The sequence below is a fragment of the Bos taurus genome, chromosome 11 (assembly GCF_002263795.3).
Source record: "Bos taurus isolate L1 Dominette 01449 registration number 42190680 breed Hereford chromosome 11, ARS-UCD2.0, whole genome shotgun sequence".
In the NCBI taxonomy this organism is placed as follows: domain Eukaryota; kingdom Metazoa; phylum Chordata; class Mammalia; order Artiodactyla; family Bovidae; genus Bos; species Bos taurus.
In genome coordinates, this window is record NC_037338.1 from 100077057 (window position 1) to 100097738 (window position 20682).

Consider the following 20682-nt stretch of genomic DNA (forward strand, 5'->3'; position numbering starts at 1 on the left):
AGATCATTAATTGCTAGGTCGGTAATGCGACTAAGTTGAGAAGCACAGAGCATCTGGGGCTCAGAAACAAGTCACCATCCCGACTGCACAGCCAGCCCAGAGCCCTCTCATTCTCGCGTCCCCACTGCCCAAGGCTGTGGCTAACGGGAGCCCCTCTGAACACATCCCAAATTAATCGGGAGAGGAAACCACGAACAGCCAACAAGGCAGGAGAGGGACTGGGAGCAGAGGAGAGAGTATTCTAAACGCAGGCCCACAAGTCCCTCGGTGCAGTACTCACTGCAGACTTGGGGGTGGGGGTTCCCCCAGTATGTGTGTGAGGGGCACTCTACTAGTTCTGCCAGTGTCCAGATGGGGTTTGGGCAGCATGCTAGTCGGGATTGGCACCTACAACGGATAGAAAACTGGCCCCAAGTGGCTTTGAAAAGCTAAGATAATGTGCAAAACTGAAACATCCAGGGTGGAACTTCAGGCACGACTCGATCCCGGGCTTAAACAATGGAGCAGCCAGAGTCTGTCTGAATCTTGCTGCCACATCGGGTCCCTGCCCAACTCTGAGCCAATCACAGCGGCCGCAGAGGAGCTGCGTGCTGATTGGCCAAAGCTGGACTGTGGGGGGTGGGACTTCAACCGAACCCCTTGGACCGGGAATGCAGGGAGCTTGCCTCCAAAGCGATGCTTCTGGACACAGCAGAGCGCACATTCACAAGGTAGAGTTCACGAAACAGCGCTAGCCCTGCTTCATGGGCTTCACATGTATTACCCATGAGAGTCTTGCTGGGCCCCCTTACGTATCAGTGTCCCCCTCCCATACCATCAATCACTCCGGGTCAAATAGACTTCATCCACACACAGCCAAGGGTGAGGTGGACTTTGGGTGTCCAGCTGACATGCAGTCATTGCGCGGTCCACATGTCATTAACCATTTGTTACTTGCCCTTCTGCTCGTATTGCCTCCAATAAGAAACTGTATTTCAGGTGTCCCAAAGATCAGATTTTGAAAAGCACCTGAACCTCAGGCATTGTGAGCCTAAAGGCTAAACTGAGATGGGCTGTGACCCATTCATTCATTTATCCATCCAGTGTTTCCTGAGCACCTACCTTGTGGGCACCGCTATCAACACAGAGAACCCTGGAGAGGGACAGATGGAAACACTGGTGTAGTCCAAGCGAGTTTAGGCCGTGCTACTGAAGCATCTGGGGAGGCAGACGAGCCTTTCTGAGTAGTGACAGGAGAATTCCTACAGGAAGTGGTGCCTAAGCTGAGAGGTGAAGACTAGATCGGGCTTCGTGGGGAAAGTATTCCAGCCAGAGAGAACAGCATACGCGAAGACAGGAAGTGACACAGTGAGGCTGGTGGGATGTTTGTGGTGGGACAGGGGCTCCTAAGTATGGATTCTAGACTCTGGTCCTGTGCGTTGGCTCTTCTCCAGGTCAGGACTAGGGTGAGGGGAGTGAGGTATAGAGGGTGCAGACTGTAAGGAGGTGCTATTGGGCTCGTGTAAGTTCCAGGGGCTTGGGGGTAGGATGTATCTGAGATGGCACCTCCCTCCCTTTGGTTCCCTCCCTGGTAGGGCCAGCTTAGAAAGAGGTCCCTGCTCATCAGGAGGTTTGGAATTCATCTTCACAATCAGCTACCCTTCCTCCACCTGGGGCTCCCTCCCCTCCTCTCTGAAAAAAAAAAAAAAAAAAACCTCCACCGTACTGATTTTTTGAGTAGGGGGCCTTGGTGGGTCTGGTGGGAGGAGGGGGGAAGCTGGGCAGAATGCTAATGAAATCAGAGGTGCCCAGGTGGGGGCCAGGCCCTGGTTAGGGAAGAATCAAACACATACACCCAGCCTGCTGCAGGCTCTTTTCCATATTTGATTGGTGCTGACTGAGGGACAGCCCCCTGCCGTGCAGCCCCCTGCAGAGGGGGATAGAGGGAGGCGGGTGGGGTAGAATGACGGGGGCAGGTTGCTTCTTCAGTCCTGGAGCCTGAGACGTGGGCTGCATTCAGCCTTCAGAGATGCTTCATGGAAGGGAAGGGGCAAAGAGGGGCCCCTGGTTTGGCTGGGAGCTTGGCCTATACAACCCACCCCTCTGGATAGGTGACCCATACAGAGGGCTGACCAAGTGCTTGTCAGCCACAGAGACACTTGTGGGTCCTGTGTCTTGACCACTTTCCAGGCATCATCCCATGGAATCCTCACCACAATCATGAGTGGCATGCTATGCCAAGTTGCTTCAGTTGTGTCCTACTCTGTGACCCCATGGACTGTAGCCTGCCAGGCTCCTCTGCCCATGGGGATTCTCCAGGCAAGAATACTGGAGTGGGTTGCCATGCCCTCCTCCAGGGGATCTTCCTGATCCAGGGATCGAACCTGTGTCTCCTGTGGCTCCTGCAATGCAGGTGGATTCTTTACCACTGAGCCACTGGGGAAGCCCAGTGACATGCTATACAGACAGGGAAACTGAGCACAGAGCAGTGCAGTGACCTGCCAGGGTCACAGAACCAGCAGCCTGACTCGCTCCCCTACCCTTTCTTTTTCCCTAGTTTTTGGCCACACCTTGTGGCATCAGTTTAGTTCAGTCGCTCAGTCGTGTCCGACTCTTTGCAACCTCATGGACTGCAGCACGTCAGGCCTCCCTGTCCATCACCAACTCCCGGAGTTTACTCAGACTCATGTCCATTGAGTCGGTGATGCTATCCAACCATCTCACCCTCTGTCATCCCCTTCTCCTCCTGCCCTCAATCTTTCCCAGCATCAGGGTCTTTTCAAATGAGTCAGCTCTTCGCATCAGGTGGCCAAAGTATTGGAGTTTCAGCTTCAACATCAGTCCTTCCAATGAACATTCAGGACTGATCTCCTTTAGGATGGACTGGTTGGATCTCCTTGCAGTCCAAGGGACTCTCAAGAGTCTTCTCCAACACTGCAGTTCAAAAGGATCAATTCTTCCATGCTCAGCTTTCTTTATGTCCAACTCTCACATCCGTACATGACTACTGGAAAAACCATAGCCTTGTGGCATGCGGGATCTTATTTCCCCAAGCAAGGATCGAGCCCCCGCCCTCTGCAGTGGAAACATGGTGTCTTAACCACTTGACCACTGAGAAAGTCCCTTGCAGCCCACTTTGGTCACTGTCCCTGAGTCCATGCAGTCATGATAAGACCCCACAGGGGATGGCTACTCCTATTTATCCACCTGAGATGTGGGGAGCAGAAAGGTAGCAGGCCCAGGCAGTAAGAGCGAGTAGACACACTCTAGCTCAGATCCCAGTTGGGCAAGCTCAGGCAGGAACACCAACCCTCTGTGCCTGTTTCTCCTGTAAAGCAAGGTAGTGCTAGCACCTGCTGTGCACTGTTACTGAGTGTGGATGAAAAAGGCTTTGAGGGCTTCCCAGGTGGCACTAGTGGTAAAGAACCTGCCTGCCAATGCAGGAGACGTAAGAGATGCAAGTTCTATCCCTGGGTCAGGAAGATCCCCCGTAGGAGGGCATGGCAACCCACTCCATATTCTTGCCTGTAGAATCCCATGGAGAGAGGAGCCTGGTGGGCTACAGTTCATGGGGTCGCAGAGAGTCTGACATGACTGAGCAACTAACACCTGAGGACTGGAAGGGTCTCATGGTGTGAAAGGAGGTTGTCTGACCCAGGCTCCGTGGTGTGGTCACTGAGCATGAGCTGTCCATCTCAGCATCTGTCCCTCTGTCTGGAGCTTCCTCCCCACTCCCTAAACATGTGCAATACACATCCATCTCACCTTTCCTCCAAGAAGCACATCAATGTCAGGACAAGGTCTATTTGATGCTGAAGGAGAAAGGCCAGGAAGGCTCCCTAGGCTCACATTTCTTCTGCTCTTTCTACTTCTCTTCAGTCCCTGGTGGCTGAAGATGGTTAAGAATCAGCCTGCAATGCAGGAGACCCGGGTTCAACCCCTCAGTCGGGAAGATGCTCTGGAGAAGGGAATGGCAACCTACTCCAGTATTCTTGCCAGGAGAATTCCATGGACAGAGGAGCCTGGCAGGCACAGTCCATGGGATCACAAAGAGTCAGACAGGACTGAGCAACTAACCCTTCAGTTATACTACATCCAAAGAGGCACCTGGAGCTCATAGCCTAGTAGGGGGTGAGATAGAGGACCAAATACAGAAGCTAGTATGAGGAGGCTGAAGCAGACATGTGCACAAGGGGTTCTGTGGAGCAGGGTTTTTCAAGTGGGGTCTTGTAGGATGAGTAGGAGCCCACTGTTAACCAGTTCTTGCCATACCACCCGTGTGACTTTGAGCCTAGCATCCCTATCTCATTTATGGAATGAAATGGCAAGCCCCCACTCTGCTGAGACTTCCCATAAATTATGAATAAGGAGGGTCTCAGAGAAAAGAGCTGAAGTATACATGAGGCCAGGAATGCTCCATACTGTTGGTTTTTAAGAGGCCCCTGGCTTAGTGGTACTGGTCCCATGGCACAAGGAGACACTCCTGTACCCCTTTGCACACTCCCATCTCCTCTCCAAAGACCTCCTCTTTGAAGCTTTCCTGCCATCTCCACCCCCAGCTCTTCTCTGAGCCCCCAAAGCACTCACTTCCTAAGTCATAAGCTGCCAGCGCTGGTCTGAATCCTGACACTGCTCCAGCTCACTGGACGACCTTAGGCAAGTCCTCCTTTTCCCTGAGCCTTGGATCCTCATCTGTAAAAGAGGAGTAAATGCTTATCTCCCAGGGTGGTGCATTTGGCATGGTGCCCTGCACACAGGAATCTCTCCTCGCATGTGCACAGGATCCATGGTTATTTCCCGTTCTCCCTCCCTGTACCTGTACTGTGCTTGGTTACCTGAGATATCACCTATGACAATCCTGGAGGGAGATGTCCATTTGGCACATGAAGAAACTCATTTTGGGTAAGTGGCTTGCAGCTGGGACTTGACTCTAGGCCAGTCTAATAGCCAGTGATCATGCACTTGGCATTGTCAGTGGTTCCAACCCTGACTACACAGCTGCATGACCTAGAGAGCTGTCAGTGAGTTCCATGTCCAGACCCCACCCAAAACCTGTTGAGTCAGACTCTCCAGTCTGGAGGGGTGGGGCTTGGCATTCTTTTTTTTTTTTTCCAGTTCAGTTCAGTTTAGTTACTCTTTGTGACCCCATGGACTGTAGCACGCCAGGCTTCCCTGTCCATCACCAACTCCCAGAACTTGCTCAAACTCATGGCCATCGAGTTGGTGATGCCATCCAACCATCTCATCCTCTGTCATCCCCTTCTCCTCCTGCCCTTAATCTTTTACAGCATCAGGATCTTTCTCAATGAGTCAGTCCCTTGTATCAGGTGGCCAGAGTACTGGAGCTTCAGCTTCAGCATCAGTTCTTTCAATGAATATTCAGGACTGATTTCCTTTAGTATTTTTTAAAAATATTTACTTATTTATTTGACTGCCCCAGGTCTTAGTTTCAGCATGCAAGATCTTCAGTCTTTCATTGCAGTCTTCAGGATTATTTTAGGTGCAGCATGCAGAATCGTTTCCTGACCAGGGCTCCTGCATTGGGAGTACGAGTCTCAGCACTGGACCACCAGGGAAGTCCCATTCTTTTTTCAGAACACTCCACCTCTGCCACCCCCCAGCCCAGCTTGGACTAAGGACCCCAGTTCCCCCTTTCTGCCTCCATAATTACTCCCCATTTTCTGGGGGGGCTGCTAGTCACTACGACGCCTGGTTTGCAGATCAAAAACAGGTTGTGCAGCATGCTGCCAGCTCTGACAAAAGACGCCTGCACGTGGATAAAGATGGGAGGAAATAGGCAAAGCCGAGACCACTTCCCTTAGATGGGCTGGAAATCCCAGTGGTGTAGCTAGAGCTGGCTCACGAGAACCAACTGTTAAATTTCCAGAATTTTGGAAGCTGGTTGTCAAATACAGATGCTCACAAAAGTTAAATTATATAAACTTACAATTATACACGTTACTTTTAAAACTGGGCTTTCCTGGTGACTCAGATGGTAGAGAATCTGCCTGCAATGCGGGAGACCCGGGTTCGATCCCTGGGTTGGGAAGATCCCCTGGAGGAGGGCATGGCCACCCACTCCAGTATTCCTGCCTGGAGAATCCCCATGGACAGAGGAGCCTGATGGGCTACAGTCCATGGGGTCACAAAGGGTCAGACACGACTGAGCGACTAAGCACAGCACAGCACATATTTAAAATAAAGGCAATATATACTCAAAACTTACCTCTAGTAATTTTACTACATTTTACTGTTATCTAGGTATGTTCTTGGGATTATTTATATCTAGTTAGTGGAAATACTATATACTGGTGTGTCTCCACACAATTTTACCCTAATCGATGTCACATTATAGCTAGAAATTGGCTGTTGTAGAAGTATCTATCCTCCAGAAATTGGAAAACACTATAAATTAAGGGTCCCCTTTCCCAGAGAGCCAGTTGTTAAAATATTTACCAGCATACCATAGGCTATATTTTAATTTTTTATTTTCCCTTTTAAGTAGATTTTAATTTTTAAGAGGAATTTCAAGTTCACAGAAAAATTGAGCAGGAAGTACAGAGAGTCCCCACATAGCCTTTGCCCCCATCATATGTACACACCCTCCCCACTATCAACATCCCCCACCAGAAAGTGAAAGTTGCTCAGTTGTGTCCAACTCTTTGTCGCCCCATGGCCTGCAGTTCCCTAGGCCAGAATACTGGTGGGTAGCCTTTCTCTTCTCCAGGGGATCTTCCCAACATAGGGATCGAACCCAGGTCTCCCACATTGCAGGCGGATTCTTTACCAGCTGAGCCACAAGGAAAGCCAAGATCTTCCCCATCCAGGAATCAAACCAGGGTCTCCTGCATTGCAAGTGGATTCTTTACCAACCGAGCTATCAGGGAAGCCCTCCACTCCCCCTCCCCTGCCCCCAGCCAGAGTGGTATGTTTGTTATGGTCCATGAGCCTAAATTGACACGTATAGGGGGCAAGGAAGTCCATTGGTCTTGGACAAATATATAATGACAGATAGTCACCGTTATAGTATCACGCAAAATAGTTTCATTGCCCTAAAAATCCACTATGCTCTGCCTATTCATCCCTCCCCTTTCCCCTGCCCCCAACTCCTGGCAACCTCTTATCATTTCACTCTCTGCATAGTTTTGCTTTTTCCAGAATGTCGTGTAGTTTCCAGAATCATACAATATAGAGCCTTTGGAGACTGGCTTCTTTTACTTAGTAATATACATTTAAACTTCCTGGTGACTCAGAGAAATTGGCTTCCCTGGTGGCTCAGAGGGTAAAAGCGTCTGTCTACAATGCAGGAGACCGGGGTTTGATCCCTGGGTTGGGAAGATCCCCTGGAGAAGGCAGTGGTAACCCACTCCAGTATTCTTACCTGAAGAATTTCTTGCCTGGAGAATTCCATGGACAGAGGAGCCTGGCAGGCTACAGTCCATGGGGTTGCAAACAGGACTGAGTGACTAACACTTTCATTCATGCATTTAAACTTCTCTCATGTCTTCTCTTAGCTTTATAGTTCTTTTTTTTTTTTTAATTGTTGGATATTATTCCGTCATCTGGATGGACCACTGCTTACTTATCCATTCACATATTGAGGCCAAGTAGCTGCTTCCAAGTTTGGGCAATTATGAATGAAGCCGCTGTAAACACCTATGTGTAGCTTCTTGTGTGGATATAAGTTTTCGGCTCCTTTAGGTAAATACCAAGAAGTATGCTTTCTGGGTTGTATGGGAACAGTTGGTTTCGTTTTGTAAGAAACCGCCAAACTCTTTTCTCCAGTGAACGTATCATTTTGCATTCCCACCAGCAACGAACACGAGCTCCCGTTTGTCTGCATCCTCGGCAGCGCTGAATATTGCCAGTGTTCTCGATCTGGGCTGTGTTAGTGGATGTGTGATGGTGTCTCACTGCTGGTCTCACTTGCATTTTCCCTAATGACATGATGTAGAACATCTTTTCATATGCTTATTTGCCATCTGTGTATCTACTTTGGTGAGGTGTCCATTAAGATCTCTGGCCATTTTTTTAATTGGGCTGTTTATAATTTAATTTTATTAAAAAAATTTCTCACAGTAGATAATCTTAAAAAAAAAAAACAACACGTGTTCTTGGGGCAAAATCTAGTAGTATTTCTATGCAGGAGGTAGGATATTGTCCCTATTTTTTTTCTTCTGTTTTTATTGAGATATAGTTGACATACGGCCCTGTATAAGTTTAAGGTGTACAGCATAATGATTTGACTTACCTACATCATGAAATGATTAATGCAATAAGTTTAATGAACACTAATCATCTCATATAGATGAAAAATTAGAGAAATGGAAAAATATCTTTGGGGGGATGAGAACTCAGAATTTACTCTCTCGGTTTTCGTATATAACACACAGTGAGTGAGTGAGTGAAAGTTGCTCAGTTGTGTCTGACTCTTTGTGACCCCATGGACTATATAGTCCATGGAATTCTCCAGGCCAGAACACTGGAGTGGGTAGCCTTTCCCTTCTCCAGGGGAGCTTCCTGACCCAGGAATCCAGGTCTTCCGCATTGTAGGTGGATTCTTTACCAGCTGAGCCACAAGGGAAGCCCAAGAATAGTGTAGAGGGTAGCCTATCCCTTCTCAAGCAGATCTTCCCGACCCAGGAATTGAACAGGGGTCTTCTGCGTTGTAGGCGGATTGTTAAGTGTGTTTATCCTCTTGTACATTACATCCCCTCTTGCTCCTACTTTTTAAGTGTTTAGAAGTTTAGATAATTCTTCCTGCACCACCAGGGCCCTGGACGAGGGTTTGTCTCCTGGCAACACTGGAGTGCTATGCATTAATTTCCTTAAAAAGGCAGAACTAATGTGTGTGCTCAGTCGCTTCAAGTGTGTGTTAGTTAATCTGTCATAGTCAACTCTTTGCGATCCCATGGACTGCAGCCCGCCAGGCTGCTCTATCTATGGGATTTTCCAGGCAAGAATACTGGAGCGGGTTGCCATTTCCTTCTCTAGGAGATCTTCCCGACCCAGGGATTGAACCTGTGCCTCCTGCATTGCAGGCGGATTCTTTACTGCTGAGCCACCGGGGAAGCCCCAGAACTAACATAGCTCTCTCAAATGGACTTTCGTGACCTGTGTGCAACTTCCCAGGGTGAACGTGTCAGGGGCAAGGGTGGTGAGATGGTGGCACACCTGACCATGCTCGCTGTATCCCTTGAGGTGGAAAGAGCCCTGAGCAGGGAGCAAAACCCATATCCCCTCCCTGGCCCTGTCCAGAACTCTCTCTTCAAACCCAGGGTCAGGACTGGCAATTATTTGCCTCCTTGTCAGAATCCCCTTCCCAGGACTTCGCTGGTGATCCACTGGATAAGACTCCATGCTCCCAATGCAGTGGGCTTGGGTTCGAGCCCTGGTCAGGGAACTAGGTCCCACATGCCACAACTAAGAGTGTGTATGTCTCAATTAAAGATTCCGAAAACCACAACTAAGACCCGGTGCAGCCAAATAAATAAATAAATCTTAGGAAAAAACCAGAATCCCCTTCCTGAGCACGTGGCGAACAAAACTAATCAATCATTGCTCCTCCAAACAAAACTAATCAATCATTGCTCCTCAGAATCCTCCTTAACACAGAGTTCCAACCAGCTGTTACCAGACTGTTAACTCTGAGTGACTGGGGTGTGGGTGGTCCGGGGAGGATAACACCGAGATCCAGCCCTGGTCTGAGTGCTCCCTGAGGCCCTTTGCAATTCTGACTCTCTGTACCGGATGCTTCCTGGGAGGAGGTGAGCACAAACTCACCTGTACTCAGCTAAAACCTTCCCAACAGGGGGCAGTATGTCTCAGTGGTTAGGAGCACATGAGCTGGAGTCTGGTACATCAGGGTGTGAGTGAGTCCCAGTTCTTCCGCTAATAGACTGTGTGACCTTAGAGAAGTTACTAGACCTCTCAGATCCTGTGTCTTCCTCTGTAAGATGGGTTGATGCTACCTGCTTCCTAAGGTTGCAGGTGTGAGGGTCCCACAAAGTCACCATGTAAAGAAAGTGCCCAGAGGGCTCCACGGAAGGCAGCCCCTTTTAGATCATATGGTGTCAGCACGTGGCCGAGCAAAGGCCTTGTGGCCGGGTCAAGCCTTTGCCTGGAAGTTCAGCGTCTCGTGGGCCTCGTGGAGATGATGAGTGAAAATCACTCAGGTGCGTCTGACTTTTTGTGACCACATGGACTATACAGTCCCTGGAATTCTCCAGGCCGGAATACTGGAGTGGGTAGCCTTTCGCTTCTCCAGGGGTATCTTCCCAACCCAGGGATCGAACCTAGGTCTCCTGCATTGCAGGCTGGTTCTTGGCCATCTGAGCCACCAGGGAAGCCCTCGTGGAGATTAGGGCTGCTCTGCAAGTTCCCAGGACTCCCTCCCTCACCGCCAGCCCTGGAGTGTGGACAGAGTGCCTGCAGTCAGCACCCGTTCCAGAAGTTTCTGACTCTGGGGGAGTGAGGGGTAAAGGAAGGCTAGGAGATCAAGTTCTGTGACCAGGAATTGCCACAAGCCCTCTCAAGGAGCAAAAGAAGCTGCCTTTGCAGGGAGAAAGGATGCAGAAGCAACGGAGGCCTTGTAGAATCTGCTTCCTCCGGATTCAGTCACTTGCCCCAGGTCCCACTTGAGCAGTGTGCTTCATTGGTTTGCTTTTCACACATCAGAGCCAGTGTCCGTTAGTCCTGGCCAGTGCCTGGCCTTCACCCTCTGTCCCCCAAGCCTGCCAGGGAAGGGGCCCGTCTCACCACGATGGAGGGGAGGGAATCAGAGCTGAGAGCCCGTTCAGGGCCCCTAGTTTGCTTGACCTTCCCCTTCCTGTACCATGCTGGTCTTCCCCAGACCCCCACCTCTTTTGAGGGGGAGGGCAAGGGGGTGTCCCACGAGCCAGGAACCTCTACTGTGGGACTTGGCTGAAAAATAAAAAAAGACTCCTTTCCCCGTTGGTTTTCAGTGCCCGGGCATGTCCACAGAGACCATTACAGAGCTGATTACCCTCCCTCAGCCTGGGAACTTTTAAAGTGTGGTTTTGTTCGAAACCCTAGAATTTCTGACAGCCAGAGTTAATAAGCACCCCCCCACCCCCACCCCGAGTGAATTCAGAGGGTATGAATGGGAAAGTTTTGAGCATAACCCTTTTGCTGTTGTATAAGCATTTCAGAAAAAGGCTCTTCTTCCAGTTTAAGGCTGAGTGTGGCACTTTGCCATGGCCTCCTTTTCTTATAAAGTCCCCTTGGAGAAGGGGGATATTAAACTTAACCTGGACACAACACAGTACTTGCCAATGCAATTTGCAAGCACACATGCTTAGCCCTTAGGGCTAAAGGCCATGGTTAAAATAAGCAAAGAAAGAAAGAAAACAAGAGAAAGACAAAAACCCACCTCCACTCACCCACCCACTTTAGCCCACTCAGACCTATAACCCTGAGGGGACTGTTAGGGGGACTGTTTGTAAAGATCATAGCCCCCTTTAGAAGCAGAACACCTCTTATAGCCATGAATGATTTTTTTTTTTTTAAAGGAGCTTCTACAACTGAGCAGTTCTCTTAGCAAGTGAGGCCTTGGAGTGTGCCCTCCAAGTGCAGGGTTTGATGTGCGGTGCGATGGGGAATAAGCAGCCACCCGAATTCCTGGGAGTCCCCTGGGAGCCTCACTGCCCCCAGGTGCTTGGGTCAGAGGACCTGTCAGATAAGGGACCAGGGATGCGGGTGAGAACCTCTTCTCACCCGAGAAAGGCAGGGGAGGGGCGCCCCAGATGAAGGCACGTGTTGCTGCCAACTTCGGGAGACCTCCGGTCCCAGGGATGTGGATCTGCCTGGGGGCTGGAGTCCAACAGTCCAGCTCTGCGATTGCCTTCTCCCTGCGTGATCTTGGGCCAGTGACCTCTGAGCCTCAGTTTCCCGGCCTGTGAAATGGGAAGCGGCGTTGGTAGCAGCGTACCTGTCGCATAAGATTATTATGAGGAGATATGCCGGGCCCGGTCCACCCCGGAGCCCGCGACACGCCCCCGGACAAGCAGGAACTACCTCTGTTGCTAACTGAATTTGTTTTCCCAGGATGGGGAAGGCCAATGCTAGCTCCGACGCGGGACCCAGCGGAGGCTGGGGGAAGGGTGGGGACTGAGGCGTCGGAGCAGCGGGGAAGACAGGCTGCCGGAAGGGGGAAGGGAGGGTGGGCGCTGCGCCCCCCGCCCCCGGCCGCGCCCGCCGCGCGCCCACCCCTCCGACCGCGCCCACCCTCCCGCGCGGGCGGCCGCCTCGTTCTCGCGCTGAGCGGCTTGGCGGCGGCGGGCGCGGGCCGCGCGGGGCTGGGCGCGCCGATCTATTAACGTCTGTGTGTCTGGGCCGCGGGTCTGCGGCGAGGCAGGCGCCAGGGGCTCGCCTGGAACCAGATGTGCCCCGGCGCCGCTCTGGCCGCCACCGGCGCGGCGGGCTCGCACGCACGGGCTGGCGCGCACATGGCGGGGAGGGACGGGCGGCGGCGGGCGCGCCCGGGCGGGCACCCCCTGGGTTCAGGGGCCGACCCCAGACCCGCGGGGGCGGAAAAGCGACCTTCCCTCCCCACCCTGCCCCACCCCGGTCCCCGCCTGCCGGCCAGCGCCCCGCCCGGATGGGCCAGTGGCCCCGGGATGCTGGGCTCCCGCGGGTGGGGTCCCCCGAGGGAAGGCTCCCACTCGGAAGGCCCAGCCCTTCCACGCCCCCTACGAGGGCCAGGGGACTCTTCCCGCCTCGCCCCCCTCCCGAAGTTTGTTTTCTTAAGTTTGTGCGTAAGATTTTTTTAAAGTTCTGAGTCAGAGCTTCCCCTAAGACGAGGAGTTTGGGCCGTGCCGAGAAATGCCAAAATAGGGGGAGGTGGGCAGGAAATAGGGCAAAGGAAATGTAGGGATTGGAGGCTTTTTGACGCATGGATTTGGACGGGGGGCTCTTAACCCACGGGGCGGGTGAGGGTTGTGAAATACAAGGATTTCACTGAGGCCTCTCCCAGTTTGGCCCGGTGGCTGGTCAGCCGCTTGCCCCACCCCCAGGCCGCCGCAGCCTCGGGGTGCTCTGCTGTGCCCTCCGGGCCTTCTCGGGGGTCCTGTGAAGTGAGCCACAGAGCTGAGCCATCAGAGCTCCCAGTTGTCGGTGCTTGGGTTCCCAGGCCCCCCACCCACCCCCAGCGACCGTTCCCAGCAGGGGAGGTTAGGAAGATGGAGGCAGGGGGGAGATGGTTTGGTACCGCTAGATGGAGGCGGAATGGAGAGCAGAGAGAAGGCAAAAGGGCAGGGCGGTGCTGTCAGGCTGGGCCAGCCCAGCCTTGCCGCAGAGGAGGGGGCCTCACGCAGGGCCTTTGGCTGGGGGCGGGGGGGTGGCGGTCCCCTCGGTTTACACCCCCACCCCCCGTGCTTCCTAGAAGAGTGTCTCATAGAAAACCTTTGAAGATATGTGGAAAGACTGGGTTTTCCCAGCCATGCCAGGCTTCCTTGTTCTGGAAGTGAGGAGCTAGGATGCTGAGTTGGGGGAAGGGGGTATTAGTCCCCTTAACATTAAAACACTGAAAGAGGACTCGCCTGCGTGGTCCCCAGGGGCTCAGGGTGGAGCAGGCAGAGCCCCGGGCAGTCAGAGCTCTCTGGCCATTTGTCACATTGCTGTGGGAACCAGCATGTGCCCTCTTCAGGAGGAAACAGGCCCAGAGATGCACAGCGACAAGCTCAAGGTCACAGGGCTGTGAAGTGTAAGAGTTGGGATCCCAATCCAGGCTGCTGGGCTTTGGAAACTTTGGGACTGAGATCAAGTCTCCTCTGCATTTGGGGGCCCAAGGGAGAGGGAGGGTGGTGGCCCCAGTTGGAGAGGGGATTGGAATCACCAGCCCCCGGCCCCTTCAGTCCAGTCCAGCCACCCCTTCCCGTCCAAGCAGGCTCAGCAGATGGGGCTCCAACCCAAGCACCTCTTTACTGCCTCTCCTACAGGCAGATGATGCCCATGGTCCTCTGGCCTTGAGCGCCATACTTAAGCTTTCTCTTTGGGAGGGGATTTCTCTGGCACATATTCTGGCCCTTAATTAAAAAAAAAAAAATAAGTGGGACTTCTCTGGCAGTTAAGATACTGTGCTTCCACTGCAAAGGGGGAGCAGGTTCAATACCTGGTTGGGGAACGAAGATCCCACATGCTGTGCAGTGTGGCCAAAACGTAAAAAAAAATAAAAATAAATAAAACCCAGTAAATTTGTTTCTGCAGATAGGAGGGTCTCAGTGGTTAAAAAAAAAAAAAAAAAATCCACCTGCCAATGCAGGAGACACGGGAGATGGGGGCTCAATCCCTGGGGTCAGGAAGATCCCCTGGAGAAGGAAATGGCAACCCACTCCAGTATTGTTGCCTGAAAAATCCCGAGGACAGAGGAGCCTGGGGGGCTACAGTCCATGGGGTCGAAAAAGAGTTGGACACGACTGGGCGTGCACACACATAGGAGGGTCGGGGGAGTCAGGAAGCCTGACACGGTTTACCCGATCTACAGTGCACAGAAGTCATCACGTGTTTGGGTGGACAGAGAACTGGGACTACCTCCCCATTGGGACCCAAGTTCTGTTCATTAGATCAGACCTGTGTTTGCTCCATATTTATTGAACACCTACTATGTGCCAGGCGCTGATGATAAAGACTCCTCAGGCACATTCAGGGCAGCCTCCCAGTGGGAGGGCACTAGCTCTTGGGAGGAAAGTAAGTGTCCGACATGCTGTTGTTTAGGAGCAAGACTTAGGGCTCCCACCCCTAATCCTCTGAAAGTCTCCACTTGACAGATGCAAACATGAGGTTTGGAGAGGTTAAGGAATTTGCCAGCAGGTGGCATGGCTAACATATGGCAAGTCTGGGAATCAAACCTAGACCCAGCTGACTCCAAATAAATACACCAATGGTTAATGTGATTCAGCACTTACTATGTCCCAGACACTGTCTTAAGAACTTTACATATGGTAACTCTTTTAATCCCCACAAAAACTCTTGTTAGGGATATGTATTCAGTTGTGTCCAATTCTTTGCAGGCCCCTGGACCATAGCCTGCCAGACTCCTCTGCCGGTAGAATTTTCCAGGCCAGAATACCGGAGTGGGGTATTTCCTCACTCCAGGGGATTTTCCTGACCCAAGGGTTGAACCCGCATCTCTTGCATCTTCTGTATTGGCAGGCGGATTCTTTACCCCTAGTGCCAGGAAGCCTTATTGGAATACATTATCTCCATTTTCTAGATGGGAAAACAGAAGCAACAGGAAAAGGGTAACTTGGGACTTCCCTGGGGATGGATGGGAATGTCCCTTTTTAATGAGCTTCCCAGGGAGTCTCGAAGCAGAACGTCAGTGGACACTTCATGAGAAATCTGGAAGATCTGGTATCAGCCCCTCCCCTGGGGGCCACCAGGGTGCACAGGGGGCAGGGCAGCCTCCAAGCATCATGGCGGAAGCTTTGGAAAAGCTGCCTTCAAATGTTAGCAAGGTGGCCCTGAGGAAGGGTCAGGTGCGCTGTCCCTCGCTCGAAGCGTAAACTCGGGGACCCACAGAGAGAGGGACTATGGCTCACTACCATAGAGAAATTTCCAGAGTCGGTGTTGACTGTCATCCCAGGGTGTGACTAGGACCAGTTACAGATGTCACAGGGACTTCCCTGGTGGCCCAGTGGCTAAGACCCCACAATCCCAATGCAGGGGGCCTGGTTTCAATCCCTGGTTGGAGAACCAGATCCCACATGCTGCAGCTAAGACTCAGCGTAGCCAAATAAATATTTTTTAAAAAAAAAAGAAAGGATGTCACAGATGGCCCTGTCCTCAGGCTCTGAGTCCACCTTGCCGATGAGGCTGGTGGGAGCCAGGACACATAGCAGGGTCATCAGCTCTGAGGGCACCAGGGCCCATGAGCCTGGTGTGTGGGTGTGGGCAGAACACACAGATTTGCTCGAGTAGAGCTAAGCCACAGGAAACTGGAGTGGTCTCTGCACCCGGCCCCCTCGCTGTGACTCCCAGCAGGTTGCAAGCTTCAAGAGGCTGGGAGCTCTTAAGTGGCAGAAGAAACCCACACTGGGTCCTGGGCAGCAACTTCAGCCTGGTCTGGAAATGGCTATGAGGGCAGCTTCCACTGCCAGGTGCCAGCCACTCTGGGGACAAACAGACCAGACGTAAGCCTCCGCTTCATCACTGCTTGGCTGTGTGACCTGGGTCGGCTACCTCTCCCGCCTGACCCTCACGTCTGTGATGGAGAACAAGGCTTACTAACAGCGCCGTCTGCACTGGCGAAGGCAGGGCTTTGTAACACAGTGCCAGGCACACAATAAAAGTTCAGTAAGTGGAAGCCAAAAAAGAAAGTGGAGGGGAGGGGCGGCCCTGTCCTCGCCACCAGCAGAAACACTCGAGACAGCCTGGAGCTTCTCTGAGCCGAGCCTCAAACTCACATTTTCCAGCATGCCTGGAACTCACAGATGGGTCATAAAAACCTGCAGCGATGCTTTAAAGGTCAGCCTCTCTGGGAGTACAACATTGCCCCAGAGCTGGGGTCAGAGGAGGTCCTGCCAACCTTGGAAGAGGGGCAGATGGGCACTGCCTTTGTCTCAGCTGCTATCTCTGTTGGGGGGGTGGTGGTCTGTGCAGGGGACCCCAAGGTGAAACAGGGACAAAGGGTCAGTTTCTTCTAGAGCACTGCTGCTGCTGCTGCTAAGTCGCTTCAGTCGTGCCCGACTCTATGCGACCCCAAAGACGGCAGCCCACCAGGCTCCCCTGTCCCTGGGATTCTCCAGGCAAGACCACTGGAGTGGGTTGCCATTGCCTTCTCCAATGCATGAAAGTGAAAAGTGAAAGTGAAGTCACTCAGTTGTGTCCGTCTCTTAGCGACCCCATGGACTGCAGCCTACCAGGCTCCTCCGCCCATGGGATTTTCCAGGCAAGAGGACTGGAGAGGGTTGCCATTGCCTTCTCCCTTCTAGAGCACAGAAGCTGATTTTCCATTAAGCTGACTTTATTTTTTTTTAATGTTTTAAATTAATTAACTTATTATTTTTGGTTGCCCTGGTTCTGCATTGCTATGCGGGCTTTCTCTAGTTGGACTTCCCTGGTGGCTCAGACGGTAATCTGCCCGCAATGTGGGAGACCCAGGTTCCATCCCTGGGTGGGGAAGATCTCCTGGAGACAGGAATGGCTATCCACTCCAGTATGCTTGCCTGGAGAATTCCACGGACAGAGGAGTCTGGTGGGCTACAGTCCATAGGGTCACAAAGAGTCAGACACGACTGGGTGACTAACACACAACACGCAACTAGTTGAGGCAAGAAGGGGCTACTCCTCATTGTTGCTCTTGGCTTGCTCGTTGCGGTGGCTTCTCTCGTGGAGTACAGGCTCTAGAGCATGTGGGCTCAGCAGTTGTGACTTAGTTGCCCTGAGGCATGTGGGATCTTCCTAGACGAGGGATCAAACTCGTGCCCCCTGCATTGGCAGGCAGAATCTTACCCACTGTGCCACCAGCGAAGTCCTCAAGCCGACTCTTTAGCGTAGGGTCTGTGAACACAATTCAGAAAGTCTATGAACCATGCCCCCTCCCCACAGGTATGTGCAAAACTTCTGTGTGCACCTGTGTTTTTCTGGGGAAAGTGGAAGTGTTAGTCGCTCAATCATGTCTGACTCTTTGCGACCCCATGGACTGTACCCCGCCAGGCTCATCTGTCCATGAAGTCCTCCAGGCACGAATACTGGAGTGGGTAGCCATTCCCTTCTCCAGAGGATCTTCCCAACCCAGGGATTGAATCTGCATTGCAGGCAGATTCTTTACCATCTGAGCCAGCAGGGAAGGGTCCATAGAATTCCTTAGATTCCTCCAAGGGTTCATGATTGACCTAGGGGAAGAACCAGTGAGTCAGGGTCTCGGTTTCATTTTGAAAAAGTACTAGTGAAGGTGGTGGGCATGTGTGTAGCCCACTGCATTGAGCATGTTCTCGGGAAAGCCCTGGACTATTCCACGTTCTCTGTGCCACCTTGAGAGGGAGGTATATCTCTTCCTGTCCCACTGCACAGATGGTGAGACGGAGCACCCAAGAGGGGAGCTCTCTTGACTAAGAACCCACAGGGTTATGTTTTCCTCCGTCTCCAGTGCTCGGCGGCGGAGGTAGCCATTGGCTCTCTGGCGGGGCTGCTGGTTTGCCCCGCCCCCTGCCAACCACGCCCTGTTGCTGGGTCAAGGATGCGCATCTGCACCCGCTCCCCAGGGAACCCAGAAGCAGAGAGGAGCAAGGAGGAAAATGCATATCCTCAGGGGTGGACATCAGTGGACAGGACTTGGGGTGTTACCGCCTTGCTGAAAGCCCTTTGGCTAAGTCACCGTGCCCCCCGCCATGTGCCTCAGTTTCCCCATGGGCAACGTGAGGGACTTTGACAGATAATCTGTAAGGTTCCTTCAAGTCTGAGTCCTGAGAAGACAAACGTTACAGACTTGAGATCCCAGAACTGTTTGCAGCTTTGTTTCGGAATCAAGTTACACAGAGTCGGACTGCCTCTGCGCCTGGCCCCCAGCCTTCGCCCTGACTCCCAGCAGGTGCTGGCCCTGGGCTTCAAGAGGCCCGGGAACTAGAGCTGGGAGAGAAAACCCCACACTGAGCCCCGAGCAGCAACCTCACCCTGGTCTGGAAATGGTTAATGAGCTTTCCTCCAGATACCAGCCCCTTATTAAAATGTAGGTTTTACAATAAATCTGGCATTTAGCCACCAACCTTAGATTAAAACCAGACGGAACAGACGCTAACCTCCTTCTCAGATCAAATTTTGAGCAAAGGGCTGCTCTTCCTCGTGATGGACTCCCTAACCCTCAATCCCCTATGCACCCCCATTCCAACTGTGTGCCCCCAATTTATGGAGCTCTGTTTGGGGATCTCGAAAGCAGAGAAGGCTGGGCTGACCACAGATGTGAATTTCTGGTTCCTGGGGCCCTGCGATGGGAGGTGATCAGGCCCCAGACCCAGAGGTTTTAGGGACACCAGGGGAAGCTCTGGGGACCCAGAGCCTTTGAGATTGCCAGCTATGTCTGGCTTCTGACCTCCCACCCTTCTCTGTGCCTGAGAATAGGATGCAAATGCTCTCTGTCTGGTAGCTTCATCCCTTCTCCCCACTTGGGTCCAGTGATCCCATTTGTCAAAGTGCCCTGGGACTCTGAAGATGTTTTGGTCCCACCTGTCTGCCTCCAGCAGCCCCCACACAAAGACATTCTATCCGGAGAACCCCAGCTTGTGGCTGCCATCTCTCTAAGCATTTCTGACCCGTGGCTTTGGGGCTTCCCAGGCAGGATTGAGCCCCCGCCCCACTTGCTGTCACTTTTCTTCCCTGGCTCCCCACCCCCCAAGCATACAGGGGTCTTCTTTCCTTGCTATCCTCAGCGAATCCCAGTATTTCTCTCTGCCTCCTTCCCTTTTTCTGTGTTCTTGTTGAACAACTTTTTGAAACATAATTCACATACCATACAACTCACCCATTTAAAGCATACAATCCAGTGATTTTTAATCTATTCAGTTGTGCAGCCATCACCACAATCGATTGAGAACATTTTCATCACCCAGCAAGCAACCCTGCACACTTTAGTTCTCACCCCACCCCAATCCCCATCTCCACCAGCCTCCCCCAACACCCTGGCAAACACTAATCTACTTCCTGTCTCTATAGATTTGCCTATTTGGAGCAGTTCATATGAGTGGAATCTTACATTATATGCCTTTCTGTCAATGTCACCATCTTCTTCCATTCAACATAATGGGGCTAGTGGTAAAGAATCCACCTGCCAATACAGGAGATGCAAGAGATACAAGTTCGATCCCTGGGTCAAGAAGATCCCCTGGAGTAGGAAATGGCAACCTGCTCCAGTATTCTTGCCTGGAAAATCCCATGGAGAGAGGAGCCTGGCGGGCTACAGTCCATGGGTTTGCAAAGAGTGGGACATGATGAGCTACTGAGCGCACACAGAGAATGTTTTCAACGGTTATTCGTTTGTGGCATGGGTCAGTGCTTCATCCCTTTTGACAGTCGAATAACATTCCATTGTATGGATATTGGTGTACACGTCAGTTGATGGGCATTTGGGGTTGTTCCCACTTTTGGGGCTATAATGAGTAATACTGCTATGAACATTCATTCATATCCAAGTTTTTGTGTGGACATATGTTTTCATTTCTCTTGCGTATATAACTGAGAGTGGAATCACTGGGTCATATGCTAACTCTATTTTTAACATTTTGAGGAACTGCCAGGCTGTTTTCCACAGCGGCTGCATCACTTTGCATTCCTATCAGCAGTGGCTGGAAGTTCTGATTTCACTGCCTTCTTGCCACCCCTTGTTACTGTGTCTTTTGATTCTAGCCGTCCTAGTGGGCATGAAGTGCTATCTCATTGTGAATTTTGCTTTGCTTCTCCATCTGTTTCCCTGATGGTTAATGATGTTGAGCAGGTTTTCATGTGCTTATTGGTCATTTGTATATCTTACTTGAAGAAATGGCTATTCAGATCATTAGTTCATTTTTATTTATTTTTGTAAAATATTTCTGTATTTTTTTGGCTGCACCAGGTCTTAGGTGTGGCATGCGGACTCTTGGTTGCAGCGTGTGGGATCTAGTTCCTTGGCCGGGGGTGGAGCCTGGGCCCCCTGAATTGGGAGCGTGAAGTCTTAGCCACTGGACCACCAGGGAAGTCCCTATTTGCTCATTT

General features: G+C 51.8%; 1 protein-coding gene across 1 annotated transcript in view; it reads left to right on the forward strand.

Annotated features, from left to right (window-relative positions):
* Positions 1–20682, forward strand: part of PRRX2 (paired related homeobox 2) — a 51497-nt gene that overhangs the window by 17781 nt on the left and 13034 nt on the right. The window lies entirely within an intron of this gene.